The sequence below is a fragment of the Xyrauchen texanus genome, chromosome 30 (genome assembly GCF_025860055.1).
Source record: "Xyrauchen texanus isolate HMW12.3.18 chromosome 30, RBS_HiC_50CHRs, whole genome shotgun sequence".
Taxonomy (NCBI): domain Eukaryota; kingdom Metazoa; phylum Chordata; class Actinopteri; order Cypriniformes; family Catostomidae; genus Xyrauchen; species Xyrauchen texanus.
The window spans coordinates 17,909,391-17,932,050 of record NC_068305.1 but is presented as its reverse complement, the minus strand read 5'-3'; the positions used below and the strand labels follow the sequence as shown (position 1 = coordinate 17,932,050).

The 22,660-nt window shown below is 37.9% G+C and overlaps 1 long non-coding RNA gene across 1 annotated transcript in view; it reads right to left on the bottom strand.

Annotated features, from left to right (window-relative positions):
* Positions 1-1,076: 1,076 nt before the first annotated feature.
* The window catches only part of LOC127624277 (uncharacterized), a 47,827-nt gene continuing 26,243 nt past the window's right edge, over positions 1,077-22,660 (bottom strand). Inside the window, exon 6 of the long non-coding RNA XR_007968140.1 lies at positions 1,077-4,329. This is a non-coding gene — a long non-coding RNA (uncharacterized LOC127624277). The remainder of the gene's footprint in view (positions 4,330-22,660) is intronic.

The window sequence follows — 22,660 nt, the reverse complement described above, 5'->3', positions numbered from 1 at the left end:
TAACATGTTATTTTTAAGAAACAATTGAAATGATCTCCATCTGAGGTGTTTTTAGGACACAACATGGAGAAAAACATTATTCTCTTCCCTTTTGACAATAACATCAAAAGATTGTGGACATAAACCGTGGAAATAGGTGGGATGCAGCACTATTATTTCAACATCTCAAACCGGTTTCACGATGCTTTCAGATTCCTCAGAAGGAAAAAAACATTTTAAATGGCAATCATAAAACGTAAATAGACTAAGCCGTTGCCATGTGGCAGATTCTACAATTATTATTCTTAGTACCATAAGCTGTCTTGTTTCCTTTTGCCTCTTTTTGGGCCACACACCCACTCACACTCCAATCTTGTTGAGGATTCTGCTGTTCTTTTAAAATGTCATATTCTGACATTTTGTTTTGAAGCTGCGTCTTATGCCAACTTAGGTGAACAAACAGTTAAAGAGTAAGCGAGTTCCCTTGAATTTGATTAATCGTGTAAAACAGGACATCCTCTCGTACTGCAGATTTCCAGAGGATCAATATTGACCATGTGACAAAGTCATTAGGATTTTAAACAAAAGTGTTGTATTTGTTGCCATTTAATCTCAACCAACTCAAGACTTCAGCTATATATACTTAACATACATTGGGTAAGCTGGGCCCAATGGACAACATAATCACTATGAAAACACCTCAAAACAACACACTATTGTAACAAAGAAAAGTAGGGTTAGACTGAGTGGTTTCACCAATCATCTGTAAAAATGAAAGAATGAAAAGAGCACCTGTTTGTTTAGTGTCATCAATGATGATGCATGTATAATAGGTGATATTCAAAGTAAGTCCCATGTTCCATGTCCCAAAAATTTGAATAAATCATACTGACTGTAAATACTACTGGCATGTTGGGCTGGTCAAATTACTCCAAAGCAGACAATGCTGCATTTGGGATATGATCAAATGACAGACTACTTCTGTTCATCTGTTTATCAGTTACCTTTTAAAACTGACTGAACTGTACTGCTTAATTGTAATATTGGGGTTGTCTGAAGTACATTTATAGTTCCATCACCGATTTTCTGCTCTTCAATCAAAATTATTGCAGTGCAATTGCTCTTCAATCCTTTACGCAATTGCACTGCAATAATCACAGAATGGGTTTGTCAACACTGCACAAGTTATGCATTTGAAAAATGACTTTCCAGTGTAATGGAGTAATTGAGGTGAGATCCACAACCTGCCTCTAATTACAGAACATGGGGCAGAGGATAATCATTACTGGGGCTAATTAAAACACAACACACAAGTACATTGTACATGATTATGATTGGCAAAGCTTGGATATGTCAAAATAATACATTTCTATTACAGACACTGTTCAGAGATGCTGTTTCATACATTATGTTATGAGCTATTTCCATTCATTTCAATTTAGGGAGTTGAAGAGCGCATGTGAGCCCAGCTAATAAAGTAAAGTTGCAGTAGTATTTCACATGTAAAACCAGTATTAAACAGAGTTAGACAAAATTTAGAATTTAAAAACTGACCCATTTCAATTAATGAGTTGGGAGTTTTAAATAACCAAGTAATTCCACTAGTCTAGCAAAAGTTCTTGTGAACAAATAATTAATGTGAATGCAAATATGCCAATTTATATCCTGATATGTGAATAAATTCTCATATTACTTTCTCAACTTACATTTCTTGTTCAGTACGCTAAAACAATTGGCATGGCAATTACTATGGATTTGAATCTTTATAGGACTACAAAGTTAGCAATAAGAAAATATTGACATTGATTACATATTGATGTTTGCATCCAATTTAATAAGACTTTGGGTTATGCTGCATCTTCTGGAAATCCAAGTGCTCAATTTAAAAATATTATTAAAATTGAAAATGTATACATATCGGTAAATACAATTTTGTAGATGTGGCATTTCAAGCAAAGTGGGATAACATTTTTCATTGAAAAATGAAAAAAAAAAATATATATATATATATATATATAGATTTTTTATAAATTGCTTTTACAGAATTAAATCAACAGCTCTAGTGTGTATCATGTATGCATGATACACACTAGGGCTGTTGATTTAATTCAGAGTGTTAATTAGGTATATAAAAAAATAACACATTAAAACGTACTAGTACTACCTGTTTTAAGCAGTTGGCAATAAGTGAAACACCAGCTGTACAGGCAGCTGTGCAAACTGCAAACAACACTCTGGCTTGCTTGACACTAGCAACAACACAAGATGAGAAAGTGTTGTTGCTTTCAAACACAACTGGATGGAGTGCAATTCTGAATGCAGAGATCTCAAGACATGTTTTTCTAAGCTAAAAGCTACTTTTAATCTGACACAGCAACCAAATAAGCTAAAAAAAATAAAAATGAGATGCTCCAAAAGCGTGTCTGACTCATTTGCCCAGTGATGTGTCCTTAGAAAAGCTCTTGTAATAAATCTATTTTGAACAGTTTTACGAATTCAATTGCCAATTGGATTGCTGTGGCATGGACTGTATGCCAGTGATAGGCTTATGTTCAATAATATGGAAATAAACAATTGCATTCTAAAGCCACTTCTTGTATTGTCTTCTTACTCATCTTCCACAATAATGTAATACATTTTAATAGTCTATATTTATATGTATAATACATATTTAAATATACTTATTTATAATTATTTAATCATATCTTAAATTATTTGTTATTTAGGGGCCTTTTCTTGGTAAATATTTATATTTAAAACAATAAATAGCTGGTTTTGCCAACTTTAGCAGCAAAAACTGCAACCAAACACGTCCTATAAATGGAGATCAGTCTTTCAAAGCACTGTGGTGGAATTTTGGCCCACTCTTCTTTGCAGAACTGCTTTAGTTCAGCCACACTGGAGGGTTTTCAAGCATGAACTGCCCGTTTAAGGTCCTGCCACAACATCTCAATCAGGTTCAAGTCAGGACTTTGACTAGACCACTCCAAAACTATAATTTTGCTTCTTTTTAGCCATTCAGAGGTGGACTTACTCCTATGCTTTGGATCATTGTTTTTCTGCATAGAAAAATGTCCAGTTGTGCTTGAGCTTCAACTCAAGGACTGATGATCGGATGTTCTCCTTTAGAATTTTCTGGTATAGAGAATTCATGTTTTCCTCAATTATTGCAAGTCGCCCAGGCCCTTAAGCAGCGAAGCATCCCCACACATCACACTACCATCACCATGCTTGACTGTAGGTATGATATTCTTTTTTAGAATTCAGTGTTTGATTTACGCCAGACGTAATGGGACCCCTGTCTTACAAACAGTTCCAAGTTCGACTTGTAAGTCCACAGAACATTCTCCCAAAAGGCTTGAGGATCATCAAGGTGTCATTTGGCAAAATTCAGATGAGCCTTGATGTTCTTCGGATTTAGCAGTGGTTTTTGCCTCACCACTCTTCCATGGATGGCATTTTTGGCCAGAGTCTTTCTGATAGTGGAATCATGAACAGTGACCTTTATTGATGTGAGAGGCCTGCAGTTCCTTGGATGTTGTCCGTGACTTTTTTTTAGTGACCTGGATGAGTCGTTGCTGTGCTCTTGGAGGAATTTTGGAAGGTAGTCACTACTGTGCCAAATTTTCTCCTTTGAAATAGCTTTGTAACCCAGACTTATGTATTTCAATCACCTTTTTCCACATCATTTCTGGAATTTCTTTCGACCATGGCATAGAGTGCTACTTAGCCAACTTCATGCAGCTGAAAACATTCTATTGAGGTGTTGATTTGATTGAACAGGGCTGGCAGTAATCAGGCCTGGGTGTGTCTAGTCCAGCTGAATGCCATTATGAATGCAGTTTCATAGATTTGGGGATTTAGTAACTAAGTAAATACTTTTCACACAGGCCCAGTTGGTATTGGATAACTTTTTTGTTTAAATACATTTACATTTATGCATTTGGCAGACACTTTTATCCAAAGCGACTTACAGAGCACTTATTACAGAGACAATCCCCCCAGAGCAACCTGGAGTTAAGTGCCTTGCTCAAGGACACAATGGTGGTGGCTGTGGGGATCAAACCAGCGACCTTCTGATTGACAGTTATGTGCTTTAGCCCACTACACCACCACCACTTCAACTCTATCCTCAGCACTCTCCTCTCACTTTTTCTTGTTCTTTTTCTCTGAGCAACTTTTCACTTCAAAGTGGTCTTCCATAACTGGAATCAACGCAACATCCTCTACAATTTCTTCAGTGCCATCTCTGTCCATTTTCTTCTTTTTAGACGGTTCAGGATCACTAGTGTTTGGGGAGTCCTTCATGGAGGCAGATCTCTCTTCCTGAGAGTCAGGTACACTGCTTTACTAAATAAAACAAGAAATAGGAAAATATGAGAAGATTAACACAATTAGCAGCATTCTGATTTATACTACATCAGAAAATATTTATACCATTTAATTATGGCCAATAAATGCATTATTAGACAAAAGATAAAGTGGTAAGGCACGAGAGGCCATATTTTACAGTGATTTTACAATCGGTAGAGATGAGGAGTTAAAACCGTTGTACCGCATGGCCTCAAGTAGCTTATTGCTTTCTAAAATTGCTGCAACAGCAATAGGATCAGACTACAATGTTCAATAAAGTTACATTTATTAATACAAATACTGTAGTTCATACATTTAGCTCTAGGCAGTTTACAATGACAACGTAGTAACTGTGTACATTAATATAGACTGTGCTGTCCGAGGTATGCACATATTACAACAGCTTTGAACACAGCTCAACCAATCAGAATTAAGCGTAGCAGCTCTGTTTTATTAAGAAAGATAAAGCATTAATACAGACATTGATGTGTAATTAGCAGACACAAATGCATCAAACTATGAGAGAGAAGACCTGTCAGTTAAGAACAAACAGGACGGTTTGACCACGGGTTATTGTGGAGGGTTGGGGTGTGTTTTGGGATTGGGAAGGGGGATATTGGGGGTTAAAAGAGGATACTTGTTTGATTCTGTTCCTGTGTATTTTAATTTATTTTATGTAATATATTAAGAATCAACAAAAAGGGGGGGCTGGGTAGCTCAGTGAGTAAAGACACTGATTACCACCCCTGGAGTCACGAGTTCGAATCCAGGGCGTGCTGAGTGAATCCAGCCAGGTCTCCTAAGCAACCAAATTGGATTGGTTGCTAGGGAGGGTAGAGTCACATGGGGTAACCTTCTCATGGTTGCAATAATGTGGTTCTCACTCTCGGTGGGGCGCGTGGTGAGTTGTGCATGGATTCCACGGAGAATAGGGTGAAGCCTTCACACACGCTATGTCTCCGCAGGTCTCAGACGCAACTGAGATTCATACTCTGCCACCTGGACTGGAAGTCACTGGAAGACTTAAAGTGCATTGAGAATTGGGCATTCCAAATTGGGGAGGAAAGGGGAAAGAGAGAGAGAGAAAAAAAATAATAAATAAAAAAAACTGTTAATAAAAAAAAAATTATAATAATAAAGAAAAGATCAAACATGACAACTCACAATCCCTTTTACATCCAATGCACCCCCACACACAGCACCTCCCTAACTGCAGGTGTAATTAAATGCCACAACAATAGCTGTCAATCAGTTCTCGGTCATGCTGAGACTTGTCCCAAGTATCTAATGACATCACAGAACAGTGTTTGAAGTAGAATCTACTAATCTGATAATCGACATGTACAAAACATTCTTAAAATAAATGAAAAGTTTGAAAACTTTCCATTTAGGGGGGCCTGGGTAGCTCAGCAAGTAAAGACGCTGACTACCACACCTGGAGTCGCTAGTTCGAATCCAGGGCATGCTGAGTGCTTCCTAAGCAACCAAGTCAGCTTCCTAAGCAACCAACTGGCCCAGTTGCTATGGTGGGTAGAGTCATGTTGGGTTAATCTCCTTGTGGTCGCTATAATATGGTTCTCGCTATTGGTGGGGTGTCTGGTGAGTTGTGCGTGGATGCCGCGGAGAATAGCGTGAAGCCTTCACAAGTGCTAGGTCTCCGCAGTAACTCGCTCAACAAGCCACGTGATAAGATGCACGGATTGACAGTGTCAGACTCGGAGGCATCTGAGATTCATCCTCCGCCACCCAGATTAAGTCGAGACACTACACCACCATGAGGATTTAGAGCGCATTGTCAATTCCAAATTGGGGAGAAAAGTGGAGAGAGAAAAAAATATACAAGACTGTCTAAAGAGGAGAAATTATGTAGTCTGACAGATTAATTCCTGTTAATTTCATCATATTTTTTAACTTTGATGTATATTATTAGTTGTCTTTACTGGCCACTAAACTAATGAAGAAACAAGGGTTCTGTCTCAGCGAGTTACTGAGTAAAAGGTGGATTAAACAACCAATTCCTGAAAAACTTGCCTGATGAGTGACTTTCAGTGCTTGTGCCAGTTATTATAAGCAAAAAGTAAAAAAAAAATGTCTAGCACAAGAGCCATCTTAATCATAACAATATTGCAAGACATAGTGACTATGTTGAAAGACCACAAAAGAATGCTTTAGATTAAACTGCCGTTCTCCAATACTTTATCATGGAGACTCTCTCTCCCATTTGTCTTCATTTTGCTAATGGCCTCCTCAATGCATAATGATTTGCAGTGAAGAATACCCACTCTGAAGCATTCGCTAAACCACGCCGGTGCTCTACATTACGCCAGAGACGTTGGTGAAAACTGCATTTTTCAAAAGGTGTATCGAGGGACCAAGTGAAAAAAACTCACCATGTTTGGTTTCATTTTCTAAAAAATATACACAGGTTGCAAAGGCTTTGTACAAACATGAAATATCAGCAAAATACTTTACCATTACCTGTAATGCAGCAGAGGTTAAAATAATTAAATCATTCTTTAACATTAATTGCAGAACCAAATGGCAAGAAATAATTCCATCTGAATCCTTTTTAAAAATTGTATGAACTTTTTAGCCTTTTTTTTAGCCTATGGAACAGTTTGTTTGTGATTAAAAAAAACTGTGAAGCATCCCAGTGCTGTTATACTACATTTCAGCATTTATACGCAGTAGGGCTTTTCGAATTCAAATTTTCGAATTCATCGCAATCTTCATTCTAACAATAACAACATTGATTGTTATAATCGATCTTTTACTCTGGTAAATTTTCAGATTTCACTAACCAGTGATCCAGTAATATAGCAATTATCTATTCAGCCAATCGTGTGACAGCAGTGCAATGTATAAAATCATGAAGCAACAACCATCAGAATGGGGGAAAAAAACGTGATCTCAGTGATTTCGACCGTGACATTATTGTTGGTGCTAGACGGGCTGCTTTGAGTATTTCTGTATATGCCGATCTCCTGGGATTTTCCCACACAACATTCTCTAGACTAATTTAGCGCAATCAAGCTATTCACACATCACAAGCCTGCAGCACTTCACGTTTGGTTAATCGTGGGAGAAAATGTGCCCGCTTTGCTTCAGTCAGTCTGTGCGAATGACAGCCTACATTCAGTGTTTAATTTCTTTCTTTTTGCAGAGAAATTTCCTCTGGTCTAATGACACAGAAATATTTTTTTTGTCTGTAATAACCTTCGTTATATTTGGAGGAAAAAGGGTGAGGCTTCAAAGCCAAAGAACACCATCCCAACCGTGAAGCATGGGGGTGGCAGCATCATGTTGTGGGGGCGCTTTGCTGCAGGAGGGACTGGTGCACTTCAAAAAATAGATGGCATCATGAGGAAGGAAATTTGTGTGTATATATTGAAGCAACATCAAGATATCAGCCAGGAAGTTAAAGTTCGGTCAAAAATGGGTCTTCCAAATGGACAATGACCCCAAGCATAACTCCAAAGTTGTGGCAAGTACAACAAAGTCAAGGTAGCCATCACAAAGCCCTGACCTCAATCCGATAGAACATTCGTGGGCAGAACTGAAAAAGCATGTGTGAGCAAGGAGGCCCACAAACCTGAATCCATTACACCAGTTCTGTCTGGAGGAATTGGACAAAATTCCAGCAACTTATTGTGAGAAGCTTGTGGAAGGCTACCCAAAATATTTGACCCAAGTTAAACAATTTAAAGGCAATGCTACCAAATACTAACAAAGTGTATGTAAACTTCTGAACCACTGGGAATGTGATGAAAGAAATATAAGCTGAAATAAATCATTCTCTCTACAATTATTCTGACATTTCACATTCTTAAAATAAAGTAGTGATCCTAACTGACCTAAGACAGGGAAAGTTTTCTATGATTAAATGTCAGGAATTGTGAAAAACAATTGTGAGGTTATATGTATTTGGCTAAGGTGTATGTAAACTTCTGACTTCCACTGTAGATATATGTAAAGTACTGTGCAAAAGTGCACATAATGTTTCACAAATGCATTTGTTTTAAGATGATTATTTATATAGCTTTAGTGTGTCAATAGGAAATATAAATGTTAGACTCCCAAACATTACTTTTGCAAATTGAAAAGATTATAATAGAAGAACAGGGAGCCCTGCAACAGAAGTCATGGCCCCCACAGAGCCCCCCACTGAACATTGTGTCAGTCTAAGATTACATAAAGAGATAGAAGCAATTGAGACAGCCGAAATAGATAGAAGAACTGTGGCAAATTCTCCAAGAAGCTGAGAACATCCTATCTGCCAACAACCAAGAAAAACTGTCCAGGTGTACCTAGGAGAATTGGTGCTGTTCTAAATGTAAAGGTGGTCACACCAAATATTGATTTAGCTTTTTTATGTTTACTGGACTTTATATGACATTAAGTGATAAACAAAAACTATTTATGTCATTATTTTTGAAGACATCCTCACTATGCAACATTTTTCACAAGTGCACAAAACTTTTGCACAGTACTGTGTATGTGTATATATATATATATACACACACACACACACTTCCAGGGTCCAGCACAATGGCGTTCCCACTGGTTTGGTAGAACCGAGAGAGGCCTTCAGAAAAGAGGCGGCTGACAGCGTGTAGCAGGGACTTAGAGAAACAACTGGGGGGCATTTAGAGTGAACTGTGAAATTACTCTCAGGAGGGAAAGAACGAGGGAGAGGTAGAAGAGGAAGAGAGATGGAGTGAGTGGGGAAATCCTCTTCATCAGAGAGGTGGTGATAGTATGTGTGGTGCGATGTCGCCGCCTTGGGACCTCCATTAGGCTTATCTCTCTAATGTGGCGAGAGAATTGCTGCTGGTAGCAGTCCCTCAACAGTGCTGAGGGATCGGGTTATACCACACATGCAACCACATACATGCACTTACAAACAAACAAGGCACGCACAAGAAGGAAGGCTGACACACAGATAACGCAAGTCCAGGATTCATGATTGTGCTTGGATGTCTTAATGAGGCCGTAAACATGTACAAGAGCTAGTGTTAAATCCAAAACATGCTCTACCGAAGTACATGAATGCAGACGCTTCAGGCTATGCTTCTATTGCGTTATTGCATTCCAAAATGTGTCCGACTACAATTCATAACTCAAATGGTCATGTCGCAGCATCAGAACATTGCTGAGCAAATCAGTCACTATACTGTATTTGTAGCATCTTATCTGAATAACACACCGTTTTTTTAGCACAAACTTTGGAAGATAACTTTATTGCCCCCTTGAGTCCTGAGGTTTGTTCCCACCACAGTAACTGAAAAAAAACCCACACATCAGTATGTCCAAACAGAACACACGTTAGCAGTACATTGGCCAAGCCATCAGTTCTGTGTTTGCATACTCGCATCAAGTATGTTTCTGTTCTTTATCTTGTCAGCAAAGCTACTGATGAATATGTTTGACTGAATTAGGGTTGTTGATTTAACACATTAAGTGTGTGAGATAAAGAGCCTGTGAGTCAATCTCCTTGGCAAGATTTTACTCTGTTCATCATGGACGTATTTTTTATATTATTCACCACTTTACAGAGTTATTTGGGGTGTGCTATTTTAGATTTACAGTTTTAACAAGTGGCCATTACCATTTTGGTAGCCCACACCTAATGGGAAAGCGTTTATTTTAACTTTATTAGGAAATCGTAACTGTTTATTGCGCAAACGTTTTTATTACTCCCATTTATTGTATTTATCGTTTTGTACTCATTTATCTCTTGTTCTTATGTATTTATTAAATTATATTCTATTTAACAATGGGGAGGTGAGGGTTAATTTAATTTAAAATAATTGTAATGTCCAACTGAAAATGGTGGGAAAATTAAGTATTTAAGCCAGCTGCCACTGGCGGGGTCGAGATGGATGACGAGTGTTTGGAGCACATGTTGGACAAGGATATGCTAGCGCTGCTTGAGTGTAAAGGAAACTCCAGCCTCCAATGTTTAGGGAGGGAAGTAGGTGCTGTTCTAGACTTTTTTTTCCTTATGTAAACTTGGTTTTGTGCTGCTTTTTAACGATTTATTTGCACATTTTGCACCTCCTACAAAATATATATTTTTTTGTATCGTTATTTATTTTCTCCAGTGTGATTCTCCTTGCAACTGCTTTGGTTATTACCACAGTGTGATAAAAGTATATGAAAACCACAAAAATTAAACATGTCCCCTAACTAGTACATCAATTCCATGATGTAGGGCATTCGAGACTACATTTAAATTGGCACAGCATTTCTAGCTAGAGACGCTGAAAACTGGCAAGACGCGATGCAACCAAAATGAGATGCTTCAAGTATCTGTCTAAAGCCCAGGTCACACTATCCATTCACTCCCATACAAAAGTACCCAAATGCTAGACCAGAAACCCAAGCTCATGCTAAGAAATTGCACACTACATTGCCAAGGAAAGTTCAAATTTGAACTCTAAACTGAAAATTTAGAAGATGAAAAGATGTGTGTCCAAAATCAAAGCAAATCAGTTGCTAGACTGTATATCCTAACATTTGAAAATGTTATTTGTGATTTCTAATTTAAACAGAAACCAATCGCATGTGACATCATGTCCTGGTCCGTTGCAAAGTCCAGAATAATTTTGCATGCTCAAAGCCTATTGTAACTGGGGCCTAAAGCAAGTATGTAGAACAACAATTAAAAGTAGCGCAGATGGAAGTATGCCAATGATAGCATTGTGATCAATGATGTGGACATAAAAACAATCAATATTTTGACTACTAAAGCTACACTTTTAATGTCTTAAGGCTTAACTTGTCTGCTGCCACATAATATGTTTATGATGTAATATATTTAAATGATCTGAATTAAAATTATAAACAATATAATTATTTTATACTAAAATTAATTAAATGACACAATTAAATAAATTAGTCGATTTACAGCCCTAGTTTAAATACAAAACGGCAAAATTGTCAACCTGTAACAGACAAAACATTAACAATCAAACTAAAATGTTACTTTTATAATAAAAAATGAATGAATCAATCAATGTATTATTTATAGAGCACTAATAAAAACCACTACCGTTGACCAATGCGCTGTACAATAAAAACAAATTACCATCAGATACAATCAGCAAAGTCATACATAAAACAAAAACAGAGCAAATACAGTGAAGACTCACGTCATAAATTGTAGGCCAAATCAAATAAAAATGTTTTTAGTTTAGATTTAAAAAAAAAGGCATTGTAGGGGCAATTCTAATTTGACTTGGTAGGCTGTTCCAAAGTTTTGAAGCTGCTACTGCAATGCCCGATCGCCCCTGGACTTTAACTTTGATTTTGGAACCACCAAAAGGCTTTGTCGGCAGACCTGAGAGCTCTCACTGGATGGTGATCTATCAACAGGTCAGAGACATATGGGGTCTTAAACGTTTCTAGACTTAAAAACCAATATGAGCACTTTAAAATTAATTCTATAGTGAACAGGCAACCAATGCAAAGACGGTAAAATAGGTGTAATATATTCACGCTTTCCAGCCCCTTTTAAAACTCTAGCAGCTTTTTTTAACCATCTGAAGGCGATCTAAAGAAAAATCGCTAATTCCCAGGTATAGAGAGTTGCAGTAATCAGACCAAGTGGAAATGAAAGCATGAATCACCCTTTCAAAATTCTCAAATGAGAGAAAAGATTTAATTTTTGCCAAGGCTTGCAATTGATAAAAACTAGCTTTAACAAACTGGTTAACTTGTCTATCAAGTTTTAGTGCACTGTCCAAAAGCACTCCCAGATTTTTTTATGTAGGGCTTAACATAGGGTGTTAGGACATCAAAATTTAAATTTTTATTACTCTTTATGTTAGAAGCAGCAAATAATTCAATCTAGGTTTTAAACTTAAAAAAAAAAAAAAAAAAAGACACCCATGCTTTATCATCCACAAAGCAAGCTACCAATGTGTCTAACCTGCTCTTTTTAGTCAATGGAAGATACATTTGTGTCTCCTCAGCATAACAGTGGTATGATATGTAATGTTTATTAAAAATAGACCCAAGTAGGAGTATATAGAGTGAGAACAGTATGGGAGCTAGAGTAGAACCTTGGGGGACACTGCAAGTCAAAGGAACAAACTCGGAGTAGAATTGGCCTACATTGACTGAAAAACTCTTGTAAGGAATGATTGGAACCAACTTAAGGCAGAACCATTTATGCCCACAACCTGTTCTAGGTGAGATAAAAGAACATTATGATCTACAGTATCAAAAGCAGCACTCAGATCTAACATAATGGATACATGTTAAAATACAGACTTCATTTCAAAGTGTATTTTCATCAAAAGAAAATAAACTGACAAACAATTTTTTTTATAAATAAACAATGACTAGAGCATACTAAAAATGTCCCCCAAATTTTCTTAAACCCTTTCTGCCTCTGTTCTCCTTTGCTCCACATTCCTCTTCCATCGTCTTCCCCTCTCTCTTTTTCTCTCTCCTCCTGGCAGATGGGAGGCCCCAGGAAGAGGATGCGTTCCCTGAACTGTGTGCAGTGTTCAGATAAGGCCCTTGCAGCAGGAGCGGGGTGGGGGGCGGGGTTCACTTTCAAAAGGCCACACTGAGGAAACTGAAGAACAAGACATCGGCGCTGACGCCAACACATTGCAGCAGACAGTCCGAACCAGCCAGGGAATGTAGAAAAAATGTATTTTGTCAAAATGCCTTTGAATGTGTTTTACAAGCGAATAGTGGCGACACTTTTGAATTTGCAGCTGAAAACTGCAACTAATTTGTCCCACTCCAAGTCAGAGAGTCCCTAATTTATAACACAAAAGTAATATTCCTCCCAGTATAGAGAGACAAGGTGCTCTGACTATGCTAGTTTAGCACTGCAAATGCTGTGTCAGCAGTAAGAACTTCTAGTTTCCAGGGATTAAAGACTGCAATATGGTACAATAATACTGTTCTATATATAAGTTATGATTATTTCTAGTACGGATGTTTTGCAATACTTAAAAATTCTCCAAACCACTGATTAAGTGTCAAAAAAAGTATATATATATTAATTGAACATTTAGTATGACCAGTGTAAAGGTAAGCAAAGAACACCTTTTTAGCAGTCTCCTTTAAGGAGTCACATTTTTTTATAAAGGTGGAAAATTATGTGGTAACGACTGTTGAAAATAAGTTAATTAAAAATGAATTGAATTGTAAAGTATACAGATCACGCAAAATTATGACACTGTTGTAATTTTAATTGTTGGATACAGTCCAACAGATTTTGTTTTTTGAAATCGCAAGACCTCTGAGGTGGGACAGGCCATAATTATAACACTATTTTAAGGGCAGGTGGACTAGACGTGTGTTAAGAATCAGCTACTGATTTCAGGGTGTTAATTTTATGGTGGATAATAGTCCAACATACAGTTCTCACAACAACAACACGTAACTTGTGCCTCTCATGCTTAAGAAACGTGGAAATCATCAGTTCACCTTTTGTAACATTGTATTTATGAAAAAATAATAATTATATACACACATACACATTTTTTATTACATTGTTGACGCAAAAACAGTAATCAACCCATTTCAAGCCTATTTTTACCCAGCTCAGAAACGTATTTCCTCATTGGATTGACCAATGAAACAAACTAAAAGACTTTCCTAAAAAAAACATTTAAAGTATGTGCTTTATTCTTGCTCATGGAGATCTTTATCAGATATACATTTCAAGTTCTCCAATTTACTCTAATTGTGACTCCAGATAAGCTGATTTGGATGATCATTAAATTAGAAAACTTTACAAAATGTACAGCTCTAGACTGAATGAACAATAGCTCTCTGTGTAGCATGTACTGTGGAAAACAGTACAAGATAAAAGCATTTATTCAATCTGAGAAGAGCTGGAGTTGACTGATCAAATCAATCAAAAAAAAAAAAAGTCTAGAATCTTTTCTCTTTTAATCCCCCTTTTTTTGAGGATGGAGGCATTGAGGATAATTTACTCCTTTGAGAGTTCCAAGTTCAACTATATTCTAAACAACATGGATCCTAGCCCATTACGTGCACAGACCGATGGATAATATTGAGAAGATATTGGGAAGAGGGCTGATTGTACAAGTGTGTTCTCATTGTCCTGCCACTATTATAAATTTGGTGGCCTGGGTTTATGGATCGGGACACATATTACCCAGCTGTCCCTCCCTGATGAGGAGAACAGACCCACCGCACCATCCTTCATACCACTCATGTGGGCGGACAGCAAAACAGGTGGAACCCATGCAATACAGCGCTTTGCATGGTTTAATGAGCATTTTAACATATATCATAATATAAGACAAAGTGATGATAATGTAAAAAAGCAGAACAAAGCAAATGGACCAATTAACCATAATTTCTTTCATGTGTCTCAATGCTCCTATTTGATTAACTTTTTGTAAATTGTGTACACAAAACTTTAGGTAACTTGCTAGATTAAGGTCCTGTGGGCTAAACAACAATACAACCCTCTGATGCACTGTTTCCACTACAATAGACATATTTAAAAGCCATTATTAACCATTCAGGGTTACATGAAAACCACCATGGATTATTACCTTTAACCATTTCACAATTATATGTAACTGTCATTATAATTTTTATATATGACAATATAAATTAAATATGGCAACACAAGTGATGATGCACCAAATATATCTGGAAAACTTAAATCAACTCTCAAAATACATCACTTGAGCAGAAAAAGGATTAGGAATAAACACTTTTTTTCTGAAGTGAAAAACATTTCAATAATTTGATTTAAATATGTATCCATTAGTGGATTATACTTTTGTATTAAATGGCTCAATGGCAGTGGACCAAAGTTAATGTACAGACCACAGATATATGGACATAAACATACCCATTTCAAACAATATTCTACCAATTTACATTACACCATGTAACATTAAACAACGCCTTTTCATAATAACATCAATTAAAAATTGGTCAAATAAGTGAAATAGGCCAAATGAAGATACTAAGGGGATGAAGAGGTGGTATTTGTGCAATAGGTTTAGGGCTTTTCAAACTTATTCACAGTAAGCCAGTGTGATACAGAACTCTCCACCAACCCTAAACTTCATTCCTTGAATAACAAATGGCCACAACGCTCTGCATAGGGCATCATCACTAAACTCTGCTTGCTTTACAATGTAAAGTGCTTGCCTTTCCGTGCCCTCCAAGGAGCTTATGTGTCAGCCCCAAGATGAAAGACGCACCATTTATTCTCTGCTCTGCTGTGATTTATTATATTAAACTGGCGGTGATTAAATGCAAGCCAGTCCCATGAAAACAGCGGTGGTGGCGGATCTCAGCAGCGTCAGGCGGTTAGCTTCCTCTGTTCGTATTTTAATCACCATGCCATGGCCATGTATGGCGTTATATATGTGCCTCATTCCTGAGCGAGTAATTGTAAGTTTTGAGCACAGAGTACTATATTTTGCAAGCACATTGCATTATATTTTGAACAGAAATTAACAATCGCAAATAAAAAAATCGTTTGAGCAAAGAAAAAACGATTCCGTGCTCAATAAATGTATTTGCTATTATCCATATTAACGTGCAATAATAACCCTCTCACGCAGTTTACTCAGGTGCTCTCACAAATTTATTCTCTGCGCTCTGTCAAGTCTCTCTCTCTCTCTCTCTCTCTCTCACTCAACCTCTTAATTCTGTGCGCGCTCAACTCTTGACACACACGCGCGCTCAACTCTTGACACACACACGCGCGCTCAACTCTTCAAACACACGCGCGCTCAACTCTTCAAACACACGCGCGCTCAACTCTTGACACACACGCGCGCTCAACTCTTGACACACGCGCGCTCAACTCTTGACACACACGCGCGCTCAACTTGCAACAGCGTTACAAGTGTGCCACAAAATCAACCAATCGGAAAAGTAAAGGTCAATTGTGATTGGCTGTTGGTCTCCAATCACCACGCAGCACAAAGATGACGAAAAATGTATTTTATGGATAGATGTCTTCTCTAGCCACCATCAAACATGACAGTCAAATGGTGAAAACTGCAACAATATGCCACAACGTCAGGTGAGTTAGTAATTTCTAGTTTTATGATGTTATGGTTTTCTATGCCTTTGATGAAACCCTGCTGTTATCTAAGGAAGCGTATTGCATTCACTTGAGAAAAAAAAATGTACTCTGTTTTTCTGAATTAACGACTTAATTATCTCAGAATTACGAGATAATTTTTCATGGAAAAAAAGTTTTTGCTCTGTTTTTCTGAATTAATGAGATCCCTCAAAATCCTGCCAGGAGCTCTATTTTAGCTGGATGCGCATGAATTTATAGAGATATATTTTAAACTTGGCCTTCAACACAAAGACATTACTGTCTGTGACATTTGTAATACTGTCATGGCTGAGACACGCTTTGATCTTCCAAAGGACACTAATTACACGAGAACTACCGGAATTCTAGAACTACTAGAATGGCCATAGTGGTCATTCTGACCGTTCATACTAGACTGTACCAAATGTCATGTCATATTTACATTCGAAACTTCTATTGAGGTTTTAGAATGAAGCTTCTAATGTCTGTCGTCATATTTTCATCATCAGCGAACGCAGATAGTCCTACATAATACGATCTTTTTTTGTAATATATAATAGTGCTAGACTATATAAATACATAGGCCTATATATATATTATATATTAGCTGCTAGACTGCCCCGGAAGGTGCGTGCCTCGCTTTGTGTACAGCAAGTTTTTCACCCCAGTGAAAATGTTTTCGAAAGTCTAAACGCCAACCAACATGGATTGAGGCGGAATATTTCGTTAGATAAAAACATGTTGTGAATTTTGGAAATTATTACATCTATCCTTTTTCAAAACATGTTGACTTTTGGACTTTACAACGCTCTGGAGTTATTGGAAATTGGAAACAATCCTATGCAGCCACCACTGGAATCAAAATCCATGAATAAATGAATCTGTTATATTAATAATAAACACCAGGACACGAAATTTTAATTCTAATGAATGTGAAAATGTATTACTTCCGTAGATAATAGCAGGGTTTCATCAAAGGCATAGAAAACCATAACATCATAAAACTAGAAATTACTAACTCACCTGACGTTGTGGCATATTGTTGCAGTTTTCACCATTTGACTCTGTCATGTTTGATGGTGGCTAGAGAAGACATCTATCCATAAAATAAATTTTTCGTCATCTTTGTGCTGCGTGGTGATTGGAGACCAACAGCCAATCACAATTGACCTTTACTTTTCCGATTGGTTGAGTTTGTGGCACACTTGTAACGCTGTTGCAAGTTGAGCGCGCACAGAATTAAGAGGTTGAGCGAGAGAGAGAGAGAGAGAGAGAGAGAGGGACTTGACAGAGCGCAGAGAATAAATTTGTGAGAGCACCTGAGTAAACTGCGTGAGAGGGTTATTATTGCACGTTAATATGGATAATAGCAAATACATTTATTGAGCACGGAATCGTTTTATTTGCGATTGTTAATTTCTGTTCAAAATATAATGCAATGTGCTTGCAAAATATAGTTCTCTGTGCTCAAAACTTACAATTACTCGCTCAGGAATGAGGCACATATATAACGCCATAGCCATCCAGCCCAGGCCAACAATGAGTGCAGAAGTTGGCCATTTCAGTTACCTATTTTTGCAAATGCTGTTTTTATTTGAACACTAATTTGTACGTGTCAGTGAGTCAGCATGGGTGTAAAGCCAGTTGCCAGAGGGTATGTAGCAAATAGTCATTTTGGTCTGTTATATTATTAATCTGTAGTGGCAGCAACGCAGCACTGTCAACAGCGTTAGGGAGGCTGTGCTTTTGTTTGAGGCAATTAGATGTTATCTGAGAACATATTAGGTCTCCCCCGCATGAAAACAAACATGCCTTTGAACACCAGCACAAGGCGGCGTCGGTTTCTGCATTAGTCAAGAAGTTAAACATGTCGAACCACATGGTTTAAACGTGCCAAATTGCACTGGTGTCTGCTTGTCCTGACTGGGTACAAATCTGATCAGGTCATAATACACAGGCTTAGAATGGGTTTGTCTAGCTTATGTTGTTTAAGTTAATGTGGGGAAAAAGGCTTCACATTTTTTTTACATTATTGTTGGACTTTCACACTTTGAGACAAAAGTAGAGAAAGGTGAGGAAATTATAGGGATTAAGGTTAAAGCCTGATTCACACTTGCATCACCGGCATGTGAACTACAACTCTACGCTAACCACCTGACCATGGCTCCAAAATAATTTAAGATTAAAGTAAAAAAATGAAGCCTAATTTTTTTAGCAAGTACATGATGAATGGGAACTAAAGTTCATCCTTGTAGTTACAGTCTTTAGTCTTTGAAAACTTCACTTGCGAATAAATGGATGGTCTATAGACATCTACTTGTGAATCCCTTTAGAATACTACTTGATGGTCTTTAGACAAACACAAATGTAATATTTTGAAGAGGACGAAACGCTGCAATTTTGCTATGGGAGCTGCATTGGTCTGCTAGCATATTTGGAGCCAAAGTTTTGCATCCTCAGCAGTATTTCAGTGTTCCACTAGCTGACTCCCACGAGTCCAATGACAGCACTACCTCTCGCGCCTTCACCGCATCTGTCAAATGGTGAAGCCTCTTCTCCTCATTTGGCGAGGTGGTGGTGTCAGGGGAATGGGCGAGTCAACTGACCGGCGATCCTTCATGAGGACAGGCGTGGGTTGATTCAGAGCAGCTACAGGTACCAACCTCTAGTCTGAGGGCTTTGTGTTAGGGCTGGTGTGGGTGTGGGAGAGGCCACAGTGGGTCACACCAACCCCTGAAAGCACAGCAAGAGGAGATGCCTGACTGCCAGACTGGAACCATGGATATAGACCGAGGCAAACTGTCTCTGTATCCACAACTCAAAACAAAAAGAAAATATATTTGGCCTAAACAATGCTGAATATGAATAAATACATGTATCCACCGTGTCCCCCGTCCCAAATAGTGGATTAAAAGTTAAAATACAAAATATATGAACATAAACATGTCCATTTCTAAAAATGTAATCTTCCCATTAAATAAAGTACACCAGGACAACCTAAAAGAATGCCTTTTTTCTAATTTTTTTAAATTTATTTTTTTAGATTAAGGTACAACTACTAAACGGTGAGTCTGCCAGTTGAAAGATTATCATTATTATTAATGAACAAAATATGAGAAAGATTGATTACAATAATATGGAGCCTATATAGAAAAAACTGCTACACCAATACAGTATTTGTGAACACCCATTAAATTCTCTATTTTGTGGATCATTTAATATTTTAATACAACTACAGTATTCAGTAAACTATGCAACTATTCAAAAACACAAGATATGTTCTCTAAAATACCACTTCGATTTTTGCAAGGGACTTCCAGCAACAGGTAGCAAAGGAACTTTTTTTAATCTAAAATATTATAAAAAGCACAAAAATAAACAGGACAAAATTTAAATCATTAAAAGCCACAAAAACATGCTAAATTAAATATAGATGAAATATAAGACAGTTGTATATCACTGCAATTCTAAAAACTGAAAAAGTCTACTATATGCAGTTTAAAAATAAAAATCTGAGACATAATACAGAAACTAAAAATTTGATGGACATTATGCTAAATGGGTAATATTAAGGAATTAAAGTGGGAAGACCATATCAATAGTTTGTATGAAAGAAATTCCACACATAGAGATGGAGGTTCTCGTGAAATACAAGTGTAGGCTTTGGCGATCCACCATTGACGCAAAGAGCAGTGGTAAAAAATGACTAAGTTTCGCTGATGTATGAAGCAGGCGGGAGTCCATTTATCAGCAGGCCCTCAGCGGTCGCCTGCTTGGGTCCCTCAAGTCACAGGCCGCGACGCTCCCCTTTTGACTGATTAATTAGCCAATCACAGGACATTTTTCACCAGCAGCAGGAGGGTTTATTTCAGCTAATGCTGGGGCCTCGAAAACTGAGCCACGTTCAAGCAAACTCGGCTCTTTCCTTTGGGCGTGCCAGAATGGAGGGGGCTACAGAGGGGCCAAGGGAGATAAATCACACCCACTCCTCGTGACTCTTTACACACTAGCCTACAGCCTAACAAAGGCCCCCGAGAAAAAACCTAGCCAACGAGAGAGAGAGAGAGAAATAAAGAGACATCAAGAATAAATACGGAAAGCCAAGAATACAAAAATGTGATCAAGTGAAAAGGAGGGTTAAAACACTATTGGAGGAAGGCACCACTGTGAAAAAATATCATAGCATGCGAAAGCACTGGTCATGGGCATCACACTCCCAGTCAATGAGATCTTCCCATGTCATTTTATAGGGAAAGTGAAAGACAGTGATGGATGGCAGCGAGCACTCCAGACAGTGATCTGTTCAGACACAACCTGCAAGAGTTTGTTAGAGAGGCAGCAATCCATTACAGCATCTCAAATCTTCCAAATTCAAGTGTAAGAGAAAAGCTACTGGATTTTGAAGTAATTTGGTCACCTTTAATTTTTGTTTTATTTCTGAAGGAGGTGTGCATGTCAAAATATTTGTAATCAACTTATCACTAAGTTTTCTGAATGACCAGGCAGTCTTAAAGAAGGCCAGTATAATTAGGCTGATTTAGCAACATTTTCATGACCACACTCTGACATGCTATTTGTGCAGCGTGCACATCAAGTTCAAACATTTAGACGAAGCATAATGGAATGGACAATGAAACATAACATTGCAGTCTTGAGATGCATTTTAAAAGCTCAACTATTTTCTTATACGCAGCACTCATGGTGCAAGAGGCATGAAATAAACAGCTTGAGGTGCTACACAGCAGCAAAAGACGTCCGTCTGCATCCTAAAATCCTCTCAGAGAGGTTGCACCTCTTAATTCATCAATTAAAAGCATTGCCGTATACAATGTAAAAGCTAAAACAAAAATCTAGAAAAATTAGACCCATCAAATTACAAAACAACTTAGTGCGTCAACATCCCATTAAACAAACAAATAAATATCCAAACATTTTAAAACAATTATTTTCTAATCCAAGTTAGAAAGTTCCTGCAAATGCTTCAGCAGAACACCCCTTTAAATCAAGGTAATGAGATGATTTTTGAGAAGGGACGACTTGGAACAGTCTCCCATGTGCATGCTTGTGTGTCAGAGAGCACTGTGACAAGAGATAAGGGACTGACAGGAAGCTCTGAGAAAAGGGAGGAAAACCCCTGGTCTAAGAGGTGGCAGCCAAGACAGAGAAGATCACACTTCACCGCCGCAGTCACCACTTAGCATGAACGTTAACTCCATGATGCACTAAATAATTAAAACGACACCAATAATAAGATCCTTGGTGTAGGCCGTTAAGGATCGTCCCGGGCCTGTGTTTTGGGCCAGCTAATGGATTTGTCACTTGCCTCAGTGGCAACGTCCTGTGTGGACACATCTGTGGTGTATTGAACACAATTAGATGTGAATGATGCCGATTTAAATGTCTAACCAATGTAAGTGATGAGTCGAGGCTGACTAACATTATGGTTTTGTTGTAACTGAATGGGTTGAAAATTACAAACAAAATAACAGAATGCAGTTGTTTTCCAGCATAAGTGTGTTAATTAATTTATAGCTGTCAGTGAGTTACATGATAGCATATCATTTCCGGCTATTATTGGCAATAAAACTTAAATTTTTAGTTGTAACTCTTTAGTTTCTGTGAAACTGGATGTTTTTGACACCATTATGAGTAAATTCTAGAGACTGTTGTGGGTGAAATTCAGGAGATCAGCAGTTACAGAAATGCTCAAACCAGCCCGTCTGGCACAAACAATCATGTGGCAGCAGTGCAAAAAATATGAATGGGGAAAAAAAGTGTGATCAGTGATTTGGAATGTGCCATGATTGTTTGTGCCAGATGGGCTGGTTTGAGCATTTCTGTAACTGTTGATCTCCTGGAAATTTCACGCACAAGTCTCTAGAATTTACTCAGAATGGTGCCAAAAACATCCATGAGCGGCAGTTCTGTGGATGGAAACTTGTTAATGAGAGGTCAACGGAGAATGGCCAGACAGGTTCGAACTGACAAAGTCTACGGTAACTCCGATAACCGCTCTGTACAATTGTGGTGAAAAGAATATAATTTCAGAATGCCATTGAGATGCGGGTTAGCGCTGTTTTGGCAGCAAGAGGGGGATCTACACAATATTAGGCAGGTGGTGTAAATGTTGTGGTTGATTGGTGTGCGTGTGTATGTATATATACACACACACAAGTTAGTTCCGGTCCTCAAATCTGATTGGATGAGAGATGTTCCATGAGCACTGATGGTCTCGCACCAACAGCTGTGTGCATC